We start from the raw sequence: 16280 nt of genomic DNA, 5'->3' as shown, positions 1-16280 counted from the left end.
GAGTGATTTTCGCTAGTCGAGGACGAGGACGGTTTAATTACATCACAAATAAAGTTTCACCGTGCATAACTCAAAGTTTTGTCATACAGAAAGTATGGACTAAACAGACACATTGTCATATATCGACAATCACTCCAACATGTCGTTCCATCCATCCAAGTCAGGGAGATAGTCCCCGAGCCTAGTGAAAGGCTTCAGGTCGAGACGCTGAGAGGCTATCCATGTTCGGACGTCTTCCCGCGACATTTTTCCTTCTCCGTAGAACATCCCTGTTTTTCCGACGACCTCCTTCATGATGATTTGGGCAAGTTCGCGTTGGATGTTATAGAACTCAGCTCGAAGTCGATGATCCTCGATATCTCCTATGTCCTTTGCCCATTGCAGAATATGGGCATCGCCAGATCTAGGTGACATGCGAAGGTTCGGGTGATCCCATCTGTACTCCAGCATGTGGTGTAGGACATAGAATCCATCATTAAGAGAATCGTTCGGTTGCTGGATGCAGCAGAAGTCGGTCTTATGGCCGAAGGCGACCCTGCCGCCCCTTCTCTTCTTGTCCCTGACCTCTCCACCCCTTGCTTGGTAGTAAAACATAGCACTGTCGAGAACATCCTTGATGTGGGTGTAATCCTTTTTGTGAATGTTCTTCGACGAGTCCAAGTAAAGAGCGTGCGAGAATCGGGGGTAGAGGATGATGAGGACGGCACGCCCGCCGCTGCGCAAAATAAGTCCTCAAATTAATTAGCCTCCACCGTGCAAATGAATGATTGAAATCGAAGGAAGGATAGCAGCGCGGATGACTTACAAGGGATGATAAGGCACGAGAATCGCCTCCTTGTCCTTATTGGCGAGCATGAAATTGACGATGTAATCCCTCGCGTATTCGAATACGATGATTTGCGCAGACTCCCAAGAAGCCCTCGTGCATGTAGTACGGGTCAGCGACACAGATATGAGATATCTGCTCAACCTCAATGATGTAGTTCATGTGCAAGGCATAAAGGCGGACCAACGTAAAATCCAGCTTCTTCACGTGAAACATGTCGAATATGTAATCGAATCGGAGGAAGAACTTATCCACGGGGAAGCTGTCGACGTACGACATTTGCCGCGGAACGTTAACCAAGTAGAGTGGGTATCCTTGATCTTTCGAGGCGATGAGGTCTTTCTCTACCCACAGCACATCGTCATGAAGTCTCTTTAGATCGCCAAATCTGGCCCGTAGCGCTGTTGCAGGTAGGATTGGTTGACCGGGGATATGCCATTTATCCGCACCGGGGATATCTATACGGTCCTGAAGCCGAGGCTCTGAGGCGGCTGGATCATAGAAACAGCTTTTTTGCCTTTCCTCGCTCTCTTCCTAAACTTCTTTACTACCGAAAGGTCGTCCATAATATGTTGAGACGGCAATTCAGGCACCGACTCATGACGCACAAACCCTGAGGAGGCGCCAGTATAGACATACTGTTCAGCAGCGCCATCGTCGTCCTCATCCTCATCCATGGCAACGTCATCAGCGACTAATGGAGCCTCCTCCTTACCCCGCCCGCTATCACCCAACCCGACACCCGACGATAATTGGGTAGGTGGGGTGTTGATGTTCATACCTTGCTGAGGCTGCGTGCTCGTGGGTGTGCTCCCGGCCGCCTCCAGACGAAGTAGACTCTTTGGCCACAACAGGACCCACCCAGCATTGCAACAATCACCAAGCCGCCGCGGTGTCTCGTCGTCATCCCCCAGTAGTACTGGAGGAGGCAAATTCTCGTGGCCCGGTTTGACACTGGCCACGGAAACCTTGAAGACGTTCGGGGGGATCGGCCGGCTGTGGAACAATGGTTCCTTCGGCTCCATTATCGTCGCCTTCCCCACGTCCACCTTCTGGTCGCCGATGGTGTACAATATGGTGCACGGGGTTTCGTCGGCCTGCAAAGAAAAGTCTGCGACGTGAGACATCCGAAAGGCAACGAAAACGGGAGATTATACATTTATATTGAAGGGGGCCGGTGTAACAGATACCATGAGGGCGTCGAGCTCAGCAAAAGACGAAGCACCGCCTAGCACGTCCGGTGCGGGAGCCGGTGCGGGAGCCAGTGCGGGAGCAGGTGCAGCTGCAGGTGCTGGTGCAACGCTAGTCGAGCTGCTCCCCGCCAAGAAGTCAGCAAGGGGAAAGTCCGCTGCATCTTTTTTGGATTTTGCCTAGTCCAATTGAAAATGGTCGGAACCAAGGTAGTAGAAATATCTAAATCCACCTGTTTTGCGGCAGCTACTGCTGTTGCGACTGCCTTAGTTGATTTCTTCTCAACCGCAATCTCAACCCTCTTGTCGATGTTTTCTTCATTTAACCTCCGTCTTTCCTTTCTCTCCTCCGTGGTCTCAGAGTAGTACTTCTTCCACGTGGCGCCGTCTCCGACACCGTGCACGCGTCCATACGACGGTCGAGTATCCACCGGTTGTTGTTTCAATATGTTCAACGCCCGGTTGAATGGAGTGTCCCACTTGGGCCTCGCCAATGCCTCAGACGGCGAGTCGCTTTCGGCCGCAATCCTGTGCTGCTCTCTCTGCAAAAGGCACAATGATCGTTTAAAAATATTACTAATGTGTGCAGTTGAATTGATCAGTAACTAAAATTACCAGCAGTCTCATGAACTCCGTAATGACCGGTGTTGTCTCGTAAACCTTTTTCACTGGGTCCCAACGGTGCCGGGCCCTAAGGACGTCACGCTCCTGCGGGACGGTGAACTCTGCCAAGGCGTCTGGGATGCCCAGACTCGCGGCTTCCGCGTCCTCCTTGGCCCATTTGGACCTCTTTCCGCCGTAACCACGGCTTCCGAGGTGGTGGCTCCCAATGTTCCTCTCTTGAAGCCCCTTCATGTACTTAGACTTTTTTGGCATCTTCAGCCTCGCAAGCCTCCTTGAATATTTGAAACTGCTCTTCCGTGATTGTCAGATTATCCTTTACAATCTCGGAGTAGGGTTCCTTCTTGTCGATGATCCTTGCTTTCACTCGATTTTTCCAGGCGGCCAACGCGTTGCTAAACTTGGTCATGGCGTGTTTGTTTATCTTCTTCATTGTCGGGTCCTCATCTGGATCTTTATAATCCTTCTCATTCCGGCCCGGGAACAAGAATATCTGGTGAAACTTCTTTAGGAGGGAGCTCCTCATATTTTCTATCTTCTGTAGTTTCTCATCGTTGATGGTGGCGATTGTCCGTACGATGCAGCCTATTTGATTGCCGTAGCATCGACGCGCTTCCTCGGGCGACGTTGGCTCAAAATTGACGTCGTCCACCTCCGTGACCACCACTCTAGTAGTCCTGAGTTTGTTAGGAACCCGTTGCCTCTTTGCTTTCAGTTCTGCACCGGCTCCGCTCCCCGAGGCAGCGCCGGTCTCAGTCTCAGTGCCGGTCTCGATGCCTGTCTGAGTCTGACCGCCGGTCTCAGTCTCAGCACCGGTCTACGTGTCAGTCTCAGTCCCCGATGCCACCGGTGGGCCCGGCAATAACATCGGTTGATCATCGGTAAGGCTAAAAAATTCGTCTGCCGCCCGGTAGGCGTCGTCGCAATCACCAGAACCATGTCCTTCATCGTTGCTAGCCATGTTTCCTATGATTAAATCTAGTCTATAAATTCTAGACATAATAAAATGAATAATGACATAAAAAAGGCCTATTGTTTTGCAGGAACGTTGACTCCTTCCTGGTGCGGCAAATCACACGGGCACTTGATATGTCCTAGTTTGTAGCACAAGTCAGGCCGAAATTCATAGAAAATTTCGGCATGACCTTTGCTAAAAAGTGGACAAATCGAGAACCTGAAATTAGCCGGAACGGAAATGAATCAACATTCCCGCAAAATATATATATGCCACTCAGCTTCATTGAAACAACAAAGCCACTTGGGCACAAACAACATGACCACTTCAATGAAAAGATATAATCAACAATAAAAGTCTAGGAAGGGATCATCTTTAAAATAAAACTCGCCTAAATAACCTAGATAATTAACCTAATCAAACTACTTAACCTGACTAGTTCTCTGTCAAAGCCCTGACTAAATTTTTGCACTAACCTAGGTAATTAACCTAATTAAACTAGTTAACCTAACTACTTCTCTGTCAAAGCCCCAACTAAATTTTTGCCCTAACCTAGATAATTAACATAATTAAACTAGCTAACCCATGCATGAGAGAGAGAGGAGGGGTGGGGGCTTACAGAGGATGGCTCCGGTGGTGGCGAGGGAGGCAGGGGCGTCTTCGGTGATGGCGAGGGAGGCAGTTCTGGCGAGGGAGGATCCAGTGGTGTCGACGGCGGCTCCGGTGGCATTGATGAGGCCGCGCGGCTCTGTTGCGTTGGGGGCGGCTCCGATGGCGTCGACGGCGCACGGCTCTGGTGGCTCCGGGGGCGTTGACGTCGGCAGGAGACGGCGGCGAAGTGGGGTGACGACGAATCGGGGAGACGGTGGCGGGTGGGTCGAGAGATTTGGGGGGCAAGTGGTGGCCGGGGGGAAACGGTTTTTTGGTTAAGTCAAAACTAGCGGTAGCGCGTTTCGTAGAACGCGCTATAGGTAAGGTAGCTATAGCACTTTTTCCAAAACGCGCTACTGCTATACATATGTAAGTTTCTCTCTTTTTTATTTCCTTTTCTGTTTCTATAGCGGGGATCCTCGAAACGCGCTGCAGCTGCATTAGCTACAGCGCCTCTTACTAACACATGCTACAGCTAAGCCTTTCTCTGTTTTTTCGCTTTTTCATTTATTTTGCTTTACATTTTATTTTATTTTCTTTCTCCTTTTTCTGTTTCTTTCATTTTCATTTACTTTTCTATTTGTTTTTCATTTTATTTTATTTCCATTAGCAGTAGCGCTGTTACAGGGAAACGCGCTGCTACTCATGCCCTAGCGGTAGCACGCTTCCTGCAAGGCCGCTACTGCTATGCGTAGCCCATCGTTCCAGCAATGGGAATATTAGTAGTAGCTCTTTTACAGGCACACACGCTATTGCTAGAATCGTATCTGCAGCGCGGTTTATTCTGAACCGCTACTGCTATCTAGCACTAGCGCCCTTTTTTAACCCGCGCTGTTGCTAAATTTCTGTGTATAAGGTTTTCCCTAGTAGTGGATGCTTGATACGTCTCCAACGTATCTATAATTTTTGATTGCTCCATACTATATTATCTACTGTTTTGGACATTATTGGGCCTTATTATCCACTTTTATATTATTTTTGGGACTAACCTATTAAACGGAGGCCCAACCCAGAATTGCTATTTTTTTTTGCATATTTTAGGGTTTCGAAAAAAAGGAATATCAAACGGAGTCCAAACGGAATCAAACCTTCGGGAACGTGATTTTCTCACCGAACATGATCCAGGAGACTTGGACCTTATGTCAAGAAATAAAGGAGGAGGCCACGAGGTAGGGGGAGCCTACCCCCCAGGCGCGCCCTCCACCCTCGTGGGCCCCCTGTTGCTCCACCGACGCACTCCTTCCTCCTATATATACCTACGTACCCCCAAACAATCAGATACGGAGCCAAAACCCTAATTCCACCGCCGTAACTTTCTGTATCCTCGAGATCCCATCTTGGGGCCTGTTCCGGAGCTCCGCCGGAGGGGGCATCCATCACAGAGGGCTTCTACATCAACACCATAGCCCCTCCAATGAAGTGTGAGTAGTTTACCTCAGACCTTTGGGTCCATAGTTATTAGCTAGATGGCTTCTCCTCTCTTTTTGGATCTCAATACAATGCTCTACCCTTCTCTTGTGGAGATCTATTCGATGTAATTTTCTTTTTGCGGTGTGTTTGTTGAGACCGATGAATTGTGGGTTTATGATCAAGATTATCTATGAACAATATTTGAATCTTCTTTGAATTTTTTTATGTATGATTGGTTATCTTTGCAAGTCTCTTCGAATTATCAGTTTGGTTTGGCCTACTAGATTGATCTTTCTTGCAATGGGAGAAGTGTTTCGCTTTGGGTTCAATCTTGCGGTGTCCTTTCCCAGTGACAGTAGGGGAAGCAAGGCACGTATTGTATTGTTGCCATCGAGGATAACAAGATGGGGTTTTTATCATATTGCATGAATTTATCCCTCTACATCATGTCATCTTGCTTAAGGCGTTACTCTGTTTTCATGAACTTAATACTCTAGATGCATGTTGGTTAGCGGTCGATGAGTGGAGTAATAGTAGTAGATGCAGGCAGGAGTCGGTCTACTTGTCTCGGGCGTGATGCCTATATACATGATCATACCTAGATATTATCATAACTATGCTCAATTCTGTCAATTGCTCAACAGTAATTCGTTCACCCACCGTAAAAACTTATGCTCTTGAGAGAAGCCACTAGTGAAACCTATGGCCCCCGGGTCTACCTTTATCATACTAATCTTCCTTATTTGCTTTGCTTTTTTACTTTGATTTTATTTTACTTTGCATCTTTATCACAAAAATACCAAAAATATTATCTTATCATATCTATCAGATCTCACTCTCGTAAGTGACCGTGAAGGGATTGACAACCCCTTATCGCATTGGTTGCGAGGAGTTATTCGCTTTGTGCAGGTACGAGGGACTCGCGCGTAGGCTCCTACTGGATTGATACGTTGGTTCTCAAAACTGAGGGAAATACTTACGCTACTTTGCTGCATCATTCTTTCCTCTTCAAGGAAATCCAACGCAGTGCTCAAGAGGTAGCAGTAGGACTGCTGGATGTCCCACGCTTTCGGTGAAAGGAGGTACTACTAGATTACAATTTTCTCCATTCTTACGGAGGAGGAGTGCAAGAGTAGTGAAAACATGCAGGCTTAGTGATTACATGGCCCACCTCACACTATCACCATATTTTCTGGACATCGTGCGACACCTAACTCTTTACATAGTACTCCCTCCATTCCTAAATATAAGTCTTTGTAGAGATTCCACTAGGTGGACTACATATGGAACAAAATGAATGAATCTACACTTAAAATTCATCTATATACATCCGTATGTGGTTCATGGTGAAATCTCTACAAAGACTTATATTTAGGAACGGAGGGAGTACTTGTATAGTATGTACTGTAATTTATCAGCGAGATAGTACAATGCTATGAAGCTTCCAGCTACTGTTACATGTATCTTGCGTCCAAGGTTGCCCGATGCAACATTTCATCAAATACAAAGGAGACTAACATGCATGCTATTGCATCTCAATAATTGACAAATCATAGCGAATATGTACTCCCTCCATTCCAAAATAAGTGTATCAACTTTATGCTACATACAAAGCAAAATGAGTGAATCTACACTCTAAAATACGTCTATATACTTCAGTATTTGGAGTATGTACTAGTAGTTCATATTGAAATCTACTAAAGGACATATATATTCCAAACAATATGATAATATCTCTAACCAAGGTAGTAGGGACGAGGAGTAAACGGAGGGAGTAGTAAAATTTTCTCCTCGTCCTGCGAGCCACCGCACGCGTGGGCGAGTGAGCGGGCGTAAGGCATAGTAAGCAAGCTTCACCTCATCCTGTGAGCCACCGCGCCCGTGGGCGGGGGAGACGGCGTACTAAGCAAGCTTCTCCTTGTTCTGCGAGTTGACGAGACACATCAAAAGTACTCTAGTGTATAGAGCCTTGCCTCTAAGGTAGGCCCCACATGGTTTGCCTCTTTTTTAACATAACGCGTCAGGTCGCAATTTGTTTGTTCACCCATGGTAGACGATCCTCCCTCCATATAGTGGCCAACCAGTACACGTGTCAAGTTACCACGTGAGCTGCCTTTTCGTACAGAAATGAGCTCCACCATGTACCCACGCGGGTGTGGTTGGGAAAGAGACGGGAGTACGTGCACCGTGCATGCACCTCTTCTTACGGCGGAAAGAGACGGGTGTGTGTGAGAGAGATATACCTAGACAAATGGCTTGTGCGTTCGTGAGTGTTTTTTTTTTGGGGGGGGGAGGTTGATTTCGTGAATCTATTCACATCTCAAACAAAATTTTGCATGCAATGTGTGTGAAATGGAGGCCTATCAATATCATATATAGAGGGTCGGGCGATCCATGAGAAGAGAGGGAGGGGTCATAGATATTAATAGAGTCTAAGAGAGGATCAAGTGGGTGGGTGCGAGTCCAAGATATAGGGCGACTGACCTAGCTACCGGAACATCAGAGGGCACAAGTCAAGTTTGTGTGTGGCAGGGAGACATGACTAGAGCGCTCGATGTATCAGTGTGTGTGTGTGTGCGTGTGTGCGAGGGGGTGGGGGAGGGGTAGGCAGAGGCCCAACTATAGAGGTAGAACGACTCGTATATGTGTTGAGGAGGAGAGACCCAGCTATGTCTTGAGGGAGACCAGTCGACGCCCATACATAATTGAAGGACGGGAAATAGGATGGGACAGAGAGAGAGAGAGGAGAGAGAGAGAGAGAGGAAGGGAGAGGGGTAGAGTGCTGGATGGGTGATGGAGTTGCTTCTCGAAGATGGTGGGAGAGGCCTACTAGACAAACTGAGGGTGGAACGGCAATATTATCAATAAGAGTGGGGATGTTTTTTTGTGTGTGCCTGTGCGTGGTAGATCTGTCGGGACACATCCATGGATGATGAAGGGGAACCATGTGTTTGGTAAGCAAACCTAACTAGATCGGTAGATCAATTGTTGTTTGTCGGAGGAAGGGAGAGACACAAATAATGAGGTAGATCAATTGACGCGTGGGGAAAAACGAGTTATAAGGACTTAGCTAGCTATATGTATAGAGGGAGATCGGTCGGTGTACATCCATTTATTAGAGGCAAATAAGGCCTAGCGAGACGGATAGATAGAGAGAATGGAGCTAGGAGGTGGTGCGAGAGGCCCAGCTACTAGCTAGATAGGTGGAGGAGTGTGCGGTTGTGAGATCGATGAAAAGACGGGCAAGAGTTTACACGTGTGTGGGACCGTATGAGAGACACGAGGCAAGGACACATAAAGGAGGAGATTGAAGGTGCATGTGTATGTTGTAGGCAGACATCGCTGGAGAGGTTTATCGATCGGTGTGTGTCAGAAAGGAGTTGTGGAGACTGTGGGAGAATGACCTAAAGAAAAAAATGAATGTGCGCGATGGATAGAATGCCGAGGGAGGGGGCGAGGAGGGCATGTGCATGCATGAGAGAAAGTTTGTGGTAGCTACAAAGGTTAGAGGATTGTGTGGTTGTAAGGGACTAACAAAGATCATAATTTGATATGAAAGTGGATTCATATATTTGAACAGGAGATCATAGTGTTTTAAACATATTCATGCATGAATATAGCAGTGATACGCGTGTTGTGGTTTTGCACATGTTATACCATAATGTGATAATGCATGGAGTTTGCAACTCACAACTAAATGTCGAACAATCTAAACCATACTATACATCGAACAATCTCATATTTTATTTGAATTTGTGATAATGTGTGGCGTTTGCAGCTTACAACTAAATATCGAACAATACTATATATCGAACATTCTCACATTTTATTTGCATTTGTGGTAATGTCTGGTGTTTGCAACTCACATCTAACTACTTGCAGGCGTAGGGGGCGGGGCACCATACATAATGTGATAAACACATTATACATATGAGACATGGTTTAGTTTGTGAAGATCTAGCTAGAGCTTGAAATGTACTATGATTTGAAATCAACATAAAATGGATTCAAAAAATCGAGTTCGAGTTCATATAGCACACATAGTTCATATGTAATTCGAGACTAATCATGTGGTGTGCTATGAAGATAATACACAAACGATGGTTTAACTTGACACTAATAACGATTGTAGATCTTATTAAAACAGAGAAATAATTCAAATGCTTTGACTTCACAACAACAATTATTGTAGATCTTATTCAAATAGAGAAACGAATTCAAATTTAGTTCATATTGAAGCGGTAGTATATACATTTGGAATGCACTAAGATGTTCATTTGAGTACTAGGTTGCATGCATTATACACGTAGCGAAATATTTTAATTGAACATAACATGAATTCAAAGTTTTGAATGACATTTGTAGTGCGAATTGATTTGGTACAGTACACATTAGGCCTGTCCGGAAATTTCAACCCGCGCCCTGTTAGCCCGAAATATTTAAGATATATCTTTGTTTTGTTGTGCTCCGTCAACTCCCTCCATCTCAACCCGCGTCTTGCTATTCCAAAATTACAACACGCGAAAACTCCCACCTCCTGTGAAATCCCGACATGCGAAATGCCCGTGATACCCCTGAACCAAAAGAACTGCCTCAAATCGGTGGTGGTACTTTCATAACTTACCCCACATTTCGGACAAGCGCGTCCCTAAGCCATGGTTCCCCACTCCCATCCCATCCGCCCACCCATTCGTACACCGAGGCCGGGAAAACCCGCGAAGCCCCACACCCTCCTCCGTCCACCACCCAGCTGGAGCCTCTTCCCCGATGATGTCGTCCACAGCAACACCTCGGCGTCCCTCATCCACCGTACCAGATGAGGATTCGTCGTCGATTTGGTCGTCCCGCCGGTTCAGCCACCCCGTCCTCCACCTCCAAGGAGCTCCCCCGATGTTCCCCTCGTCTTTTGCGCCACCTCCATTCCCACATCGCCATCTTCACCTGCACCACCGAAAGATCATCATCATCACCATTTCCTCGGATGAAGCTGTGGCCTAATTGGCGCCACCAAAGAGGTTGTACACTAATCGCCGCATTTTCTTCTTGATTCGATCTCACGGTGCTACCGGTGCTCGGTCACGAGCCAACACGGTGCGGCTCCATCCACGGCGGCGTCTCCGGCCACTTCCTCCATGGCGTCGCTCTCTCGGTGGCGGCGGCCACATCAGTAGGAGCTGTTGCTGCTTTAGCTCTCGCTCGCGCTGCTGCTCCGCTCTTGCTCTCGGTCCCCTGCCTGGTCTGCTCTTGCTCTTGATCTTGCTCGCGTTGTTGCTCTCGCTCTTGCTCTTCCTTGCGATGCTGCTCCGATTTAGCTACACTTCAGTCGACTGAATCGACTTTTGGGTCAGTCGATTTTTAGGGGGTGCGGGGGCTTGCCGGAGTTAAGAACCATCCATAGCGGGGAGGGGGCTCACCGAAGAGGTACCCCACTATCTATCTTAGCGATGAGGGTGGGGGCGGTGGTCGCCGGTGGTGGTAGGGCGGTGGCGCCGGGATCGCCGGAGAAAAGGCTCGACACGGGGCGGGGGCTACAGGGATGGCCGGGGCGGCAGCGGACCACGGTGGGGAGTGTTTTCGGGGCGGGTGGGGCGGCGCACTGCCGGCCGCGGGCGGCGGGGGGCGACTGTTTGGCCGGTGGTGGCTGGCGGCTCAGGGGGGTGGAGGTTGAAGATGAACTGCAGGCCCTTGATTTTGTATCCAACGGCTGCAAAATCGACTGACCAGAGATGAAAAAGTTAGTCGACTGACGTGTAGCCTCACCTCTAGTGCATTCAGTTTCGACAGTAAAATTCAGTTTCGACAGCAAAATTCAGTTTTGACAGTTAAGTTCAGTTTCGATAGTTAAATTCAGTTTCGACAGTTAAGTTCGGAGATGAGCAGCTGATGTATACATCTAGCACTTTGTGGTTATGTATTTTATGTCATCTATTGGAGATGCTATTAGAATTCCACTCAGGTTAACATTGTCTCTCTTGTCCTGCTTCAGCCTTGGCGTCGTACAATTCACCGGAGCTGCTCCAACGGCGAAACTCTCCATCACAACGGAGCAGTACCTCGGGCTCCATCTCCAGACGCCTAAGATCTTCTCCCCCTCCTCCGACAGCCAAGTCAGCCGGAGCATCCTCACCGCCCAACCCAATCATGCTGAGATTGACATGGCTTCGCCAAAGAGGTTGTACCCTGGTTGCATATCTTTTTTACTCTACATGTTATATATATTGTCCACTTAGCACACGGGGTAACAGGAAATAAGATCATTTTATCCTACTATATGACAAGTAGTGAGGTACCAGACAAATTAGATATCCGTGATGGACTCTCTTGAACGCCATCATTATTTATCTCTGCGCGTTTGAGCTATGCATTTGTTGATGGCCCTGGGAGTTAAGCTAGTAGGGCAGTGGCCTGGGTCCAAAGTAATAGAAGTAGCACAAAAACATTTTTTTAGTGTAGGATTTTCCTTGCTCAAGCCTGCCTACTGGAATCGCCAGTACTTGAAAGGAAAAGTGAATGTAAAACATAGGAATTGGAAAGTTTTGTATGGTACTACTTTTCATGAATTGGGTGCAAAGGAATGGAGCAAAGCAAAACTATGGGATTTGTTCCTTTGGTGTCAACTTGAAAGAAAAACCGTAGGAATTTTAATTTGCAATTGTCCTCCTTTTCAAATTCCTATTCATGAAGCACAAGACTAAGAGATAGTAGCATAATAGCATTATAACTTTACATTTTCTTGTGGTTTGACTTACTCTCACAATGCTTCTTTGCATCCTGTGATCTTCCAATTCTTGTGAACCAAACACCGAGATTGGCATAAATCCTCTGTTTTTAAATTCTCTGTTTTGCACGTGCATTCCTATCCTATTCCTGTCTATTTCCTATCCCTTCATTGTTAAAATCCTCAAATTCAAACAAGCCCTTACACAATTACTTCTATTACAGATATGTGTTAAAGAAAACCTTGTGTGGTTTGTCCTGCTCCTGCGGTGTTGTGTTCCACCCCAGCTCAGCTGCTCCAACGACGGAAGGGTTCACCACAGCAGGGATCCGCTCTCCAGAATGTCTTTTGCCGCCTAAGATCTTCTTCCCCGCCGACGGCAGGCACGAAAACTACATTACCATCATCAACTGAGCAGATGGCCTTGAGGACTATACGGGTCCGCAAGAGAGGTCGCACTCTTCCGTGTCTGCTTACGTTATGCATCGCTTAATATGATGACATGCTACTTTATCGTCGTGTTCTCTTATTAGACTCCGAGTCAGGTCCAGACGCATGCTGAAACTTGAGTTTTTCAATGGTTGTGGGGTACATATTGGGGCAGCAATCAGTACTATCTGTCTACTATCTGGTTAATCTCGGGTGCAAACAAACATTAAAGGAGCCATTATCTGTATTTTTTAACTAAAGCTATTATCTGCGTGCTATCATTGGTTTTGGGTCTATCCACATTTTGCTCCCATCACTCTTTATTTGTGCATGCACTCCTTACATAATCTCACTATGTTTTATTCCTATGCATGTCAGTTATTGTACACAATGGAACTGAACATGTAGAGCAAAAGAGACGAGCCTTGCATGGCAATAAAATTTCAAGCAGACGTCGCTCCTTGGTGGGCGCAAAGGCATCCCCCCTCCACCCATTTCGGATCATAATCAAGAGGAAGATAACTATTCTAAGGGGGATTCAGAAGCAGAAGACCACTCCTATTTACCCAATGAGGTCTTCGCTCTAACTTGGCATGCTGATGTTGGTTATATCATGCATATGGTGCCTTGCATTGCTTACTTTATACATCAAATATGTCAACTGCTTAGTTTAGACATGCTTTGTGTGAATGCCATCTGTTTAGTTTATTCATCGTTTATGTGAATTATGCAATGCCATCTTGTTTAGCCAGGCATCATATATGTGAATTTTGCAATGCCATCCTACTTAGCAAGTCATCCTATATGTGAATTATGTCAGGACATCTTTTTTTCCGTTACGTATTACATTTGTCAATAATGTTAGTACATTCAACTACCCTTCGTGTGCATCAGCCATTTGACACGGTGATGGAAAATTCTGGAGTGAAAACAAGGTCTTCAGAGCAGACTATGCTATCTGACGAAGCGCGTATCTCGCTGGTTACGGGTAGCTCCTCAGAGGAGGATTCAGAGACAGATGACCAGTACTATTCCCCCCTCGAGGTGTATGCTCTAATTAACTTGGTAGGGTTATGTTGCTCATATCATGCGTATGGTGTCTTGCATTGCAATGTCATTTGATTAGTTTAGACATGCTTTGTGTGAATGCCACCTGTTTAGTGTCTAATTACCATATATGTGAATTATGCATTGCCATCTGGTTGCAAGACATTATATATGTGAATTATGCAATGCTATCTTGTTGCAAAGGCATTATATATGTGAATTATGCAATGTCGTGCTGTTGAGCCAATCATCATGTATGTGAATTATATCATGCTATCATTTTTTTGTATTACGTGTTCCATTTGTTGACAACCTTTGTATATTCAAGTACTCGTCCTATGCATCAGCCATTTGAAGCGGTGATGGAAGTATCTGGAGAGAAAACAAGGTATTCAGAGTAGACAATGCTACCTGCTGAAGCAGACATCTTGCTGGATACAAAGAGCTCCTCATAGGAGGATTCAGAGACTGATGACTAGCCATATTTCCCCCCTGAGGTCTATGCTCAAACTTGGCAGGGTTATATTACCATGTCATGCATTGCTTAGTTTTTACATCATATATGGATTGCCATCTACTTACTTGCTTACTATATAAATCATATATTTGAATTATATCATGCCATCATGTTTACATACACAACATTTATCTGAATTATGGCATGGCAACCCATTTAATAAAGACATTGATATGTCTCCAATGTATCTATAATTTTTGATTGTTCCATGCTATTATATTATCAACCTTGGATGTTTTATATGCATTTATATGCTATTTTATATGATTTTTGGGACTAACCTATTAACCCAGAGCCCAGTGCTAGTTTATGTTTTTTCCTTGTTTTAGAGTATCGCAGAAAAGGAATATCAAACGGAGTCCAATTGACCTGAAACTTCACGGAACTTATTTTTGGAAAGAAAGCAATACAGGAGACTTGGAGTGCACGTCGGGGGATCAATGAGGAAGCCACGAGGCAGGGGGGCGTGCCTACCCCCCTGTGCGCGCCCTCCACCCTCGTGGGCCCCTCGTGGCTCCCCTGACGTACTTCTTCCTCCTATGTATACCCATATACTCTAAAACGATCGGGGAACACAATAGATCGGGAGTTCCGCCGCCAGAAGCCTCCGTAGCCACCGAAAGCCAATCTAGACCCGTTCCGGCACCCTGCCGGAGGGGGGAATCCTTCTCCGGTGGCCATCTTCATCATCCCGGTGCTCTCCATAACGAGGAGGGAGTAGCTCTCCCTCGGGGCTAAGGGTATGTACCAGTAGATATGTGTTTGATCTCTCTCTCATGTTCTTGAGGTGGTACGGTCTTGATGTATCGCGAGCTTTTTTATTATAGTTGGATCTTATGATGTTTCTCCCCCTCTACTCTCTTGTAATGGATTGAGTTTTCCCTTTGAAGTTATCTTATTGGATTGAGTCTTTAAGGATTTGAGAACACATGATGTATGTCTTGCGTGGGATACCCGTGGTGACAATGGGGTATTCTATTGATCCACTTGATGTATGTTTTGGTGATCAACTTGCGGGTTCCGCCCATGAACCTATGCATAGGGGTTGGCACATGTTTTCGTCATGATTCTCCGATAGAAACTTTGGAGAACTCTTTGAGGTTCTATGTGTTGGTTGAATAGATGAATCTGAGATTGTGTGATGCATATCGTATAATCATACCCACAGATACTTGAGGTGACATTGGAGTATCTAGGTGACATTAGGGTTTTGGTTGATTTGTGTCTTAAGGTGTTATTCTAGTACGAACTCTAGGGGTGTTTGTGACACTTATAGGAATAGCCCAACGAATTGATTGGAAAGAATAACTTTGAGGTGGTTTCGTACCCTACCATAATCTCTTTGTTTGTTCTCCGCTACTAGTGACTTTGGAGTGACTCTTTTGTTGCATGTTGAGGGATAGTTATGTGATCCAATTATGTTATTATTGTTGAGAGAACTTGCACTAGTGAAAGTATGAACCCTAGGCCTTGTTTCAACGCATTGCAATATCGTTTGTGCTCACTTTTATCATTAGTTACCTTGCTGTTTTTATATTTTCAGATTACAAAAACCTATATCTACCATCCATATACCACTTGTATCACCATCTCTTCGCCGAAATAGTGCACCTATACAATTTACCATTGTATTGGGTGTGTTGGGACACAAGAGACTCTTTTTTATTTGGTTGTGGGTTGCTTGAGAGTGACCATCTTCATCCTACGCCTCCCACGGATTGATAAACCTTAGGTCATCCACTTGAGGGAAATTGTCTACTGTCCTACAAGAAGGTTGTGTAGTAGATAACAGACATCATATAGTTATATCATCTCATCCTGTTTAGTGTTTACAATCATCATATTTTGAATTATGTCATTCTATCCGGGAATTATATCATGATATCATGTTTCCATAGGCGGCATGTATGTGAATT

The sequence above is a fragment of the Triticum urartu genome, chromosome 3 (assembly GCF_003073215.2).
Source record: "Triticum urartu cultivar G1812 chromosome 3, Tu2.1, whole genome shotgun sequence".
Classification (NCBI taxonomy): domain Eukaryota; kingdom Viridiplantae; phylum Streptophyta; class Magnoliopsida; order Poales; family Poaceae; genus Triticum; species Triticum urartu.
The sequence above is the reverse complement of the archived record's forward strand: the minus strand, read 5'-3'. Positions refer to the sequence as shown.